The sequence below is a fragment of the Rhagoletis pomonella genome, unplaced genomic scaffold (genome assembly GCF_013731165.1).
Source record: "Rhagoletis pomonella isolate Grant_MI unplaced genomic scaffold, Rhpom_1.0 Rhpom_scaffold_00073, whole genome shotgun sequence".
Classification (NCBI taxonomy): Eukaryota; Metazoa; Arthropoda; class Insecta; order Diptera; family Tephritidae; genus Rhagoletis; species Rhagoletis pomonella.
The window spans coordinates 146,884-150,421 of NW_023458627.1; positions in this window are offsets into that span (position 1 = coordinate 146,884).

Below are 3,538 nucleotides of genomic sequence, written 5' to 3' on the forward strand. Positions count from 1 at the left end.
GGGGGTGATTTTACATAAGAATTTCATAACGGCGTTTCTGGTAAAGAGAAAAAGTTGAAATTTGTGGTTATTGGTCGTCCACGTCTACCATTCAGCGAAAAATCAGAATTTGGAAAAAGAAAAGAAGCCGCAGACCTTTCAACTGAGAAAGCTGATACTAATCTTCTCGTTCGTGCAGCAGCAACATCAGCTCGGAAACAAGGTGATTCCGATTTAGCTGCAGTCCTTAAAGAGAGTATGAAAAGCCCAACAAGGCCAGCAAAAATGCGTAAAATGTGTACACAAAATTCCCAAAAGCCTATTCCACTTTCTGCGGATGATGCTTTAGCTTTTCTTCTCGAAAATAATTTTACGAAAGAGCAGTACAATGCAATACGACAAGAAAACAAATTAAGAAACTGCGATATATATCCGCACTATAGCAATTTTATTGCCGCAAAATTGAATTTCGAGGTCAGGGTATAGAAGCAAATGAGACCCTTGCCAAAGTTTCGTTGCAATCTATTTTACAGCACACGGCAGAAAGAATCGTTGAGATGCAAAAGAAGTTTTCCAAGCTATAATGGAAGAGGAGAAAACAGATATTTTAAGCTCTGAATTAATATTGAGCTATGGATTTGATAGCAGCACTGGACAAGCTCGATTTAAGCAAAAATTTAATGACCCCAGTTCTTCAAATAGCTCCGATGCTTGTCTTTTAGCTACAACAGTTATTCCTTTAAGATTACTACTTTTATCGGGAACGCCAATTTGGGACAACCTTACACCACAATCTGTAAGATTTTGTAGGCCAATTAAGCTGGAATACACAAAGGAGACAAAAGAAATTGTTTTAAAGGAAAACTCGGATTTAAAAAACGAGATCCAAGCTTTGAAAAACATAAAAATTTAAATTGCTGATGGAAAATCTGTTAGAGTGTCATTCAAATTATTTTTAACACTAATTGATGGAAAAGTTTTAAACATTATAACTGGAACTAAATCTAACCAAGCTTGTCCCATTTGTGCTGCTACACCTAAGGATTTTATGAATACTTTTGATTATAAAAGTGAAATATTCCGTGTAAAAGAAGAAAACTTAAAGTTTGGACTTAGTCCCCTTCATTGCTGGATAAGATTTTTTGAATTTACATTACATTTAGGCTATAAATGCAAATTGAAAAAGTGGCAGATACGAGGAGATGATAAGTAAATTATCTTAAAAAGAAAAACAGAAATACAAAACGATTTTTGGACAAAGCTCGGACTTCGCGTGGACATGCCCAGAGTAGGTGGCTGCGGTTCCACAAATGACGGAAACACTGCTCGTCGAGCATTTAGTGATCATGAGATTTTTTCTGAAATAACTGGTGTTGACAAAGAGCTTATTTTTCGATTTAAAATCATTTTGATTTGTTTATCCTGCCAGTTCGAAATAAACTCAAGCAAATTTTAAATATATAGCTTTGAGACAGCAAAACATTTTCAGGAGCTATATTGCTGGTTGCCAATGACTTCTACGGTACATAAAGTCCTCATGCATTCAAAACAAATAATAGAAAATACGGTGCTCCCAATAGGTTTTTTTGCAGAACAAGCTGCTGAATCGCGACATAAAATATACAAATCCGATAGACTGCATCACGCCCGCAGGAACAACCGCATCAATAACCTGTTAGACGTATTTAATAGAGCTATGGATACATCAGATCCATTAATTTCTACAACATTTTTAAAGAGACGCTTACAAAAGCGGAAGCGTTCGACACTTCCACCTGAAGTAATTGATGTATTACGTAGCTGTGAAAGGATAGAGGAATTTCAACTTGGCAACGAACACGATGAAATTAATGAATGTGAAGAGTCTCGTTATGATTTAAATTTACAAAATGAATTAGAGGAATTTCAACTTGGCAACGAACACGATGAAATTAATGAATGTGAAGAGTCTCGTTATGATTTAAATTTACAAAATGAATTAGATTTAATCAAGTACTAAATGTTTTACTATAATTAAAATAAACGAATGAATTTCATGTTTGGATTAATGGTTGCAAAAGGGTTAATATTGATTTTTGGTCTTTAATGGGTTAATTTCCATTTTTTTTAACAGAATTACTTTTACTCTTGAAATGCTAACAAGTTTTAATTTGAATACCATGATTTTGTTGGATTAATTAGTTTCGCACAGAAAAAGTGGTCATTTGACCTATAGTGCAGTGCAGAATAAACCTGTAAGAATCGCCAAGGCTGCTCTGCTAACACGGCCGTTTATGAATTCGCCATGTTTTATCATATACTAGCCGGCCACGGATGCGCGAGGCTTCGCCACGCGCTGAATGTATGCGTATGTATGTATGTATGTATATCAGAGACTGGCTTGCGTTGAACGCCAACTATTGCAAACTCAATCAATACTGCTGCTTTGTATGACTGAGCAGCGGCGTTGGCTTAGTAGTATCGATTCAAGAATGATAGAATACAAGATTGCGCCGATTGCAGCAGAGATTCTGTCACCAGTTAGCGACAAGTTTCGGATCGATATCGCTTTTGTTGACGTAAAAATATTTCATATCATACGTCAACAAAACCGATACCGATTCGAAAATTGTCGCTAACTGGTTACAGAGTCTGCCTACAAAAATGATATCGTCCGATTCAGCTGGAACAAAAATGCTTCAACAAGTATAATACATACATATATATACATACATCTTTCATTTGAATCAGTATTAAAAGCTCTATTGGCTCCTACATTCGGGTTTTGATAGGCGAGTATCCCCTTCACTGTTTTTTCCATATTTTTGGCTTGTGTGCGCTTTTATTCGAAACCTAAATGTTTCGGTACCGAGTATCGAAATTATTGGATACTTGAAAAGTATTAACTCAGCACATCGCTACTGCTGTCATCTCGACTGTGACGTCAGCAAACCAGCTGATTCTGTCAAATTCACTGAGAGCCGATTAGCGGTATCGCCATCGGCGCCACCTTCTGTATTCTCTCCACCGTGGTATCGAATAGGGTTGTTGCGAATGTTGAATTTTAGACATCCGCGGATACGAATGCGGATGTCTAACAGCTAACATCCGTGGATGCGAATGCGAATGCGGATGTCAAGTATTTTTAAGAAACAATTAGGTAAGTAAATTAAATTATGATGTATTTTGGAACGAATTTCAGTCATCTATGCAATCCGTTCGGGGACGAAAAATGACACTGAAGATGACACAACGCCGAAACCGGTTTGTCTCCAAACCAAATTTGACAAGGGATGACGGAAACTCGTTCCAAAATACATCATACACCCACCCTGTCACCAACAACAACAACCAACAAGGAAATAAATTAAATTACTTATGTAAATGAAAAAATGGAAAAGTTATTAATTTATATACAGGGTGTCCCAGAAGTAACCTGCCAAACTTGAGGGGAAGGTACCCCCCACCTACCTCTGATAAATAAAAAATTTTTAGGTAAAAGTGTTACCGTTTTTGAAATATTTACATTTTTTTGAATTAAGAAAAAATCGTGCCTTTTCATGTATTTTCTTTAACTGAA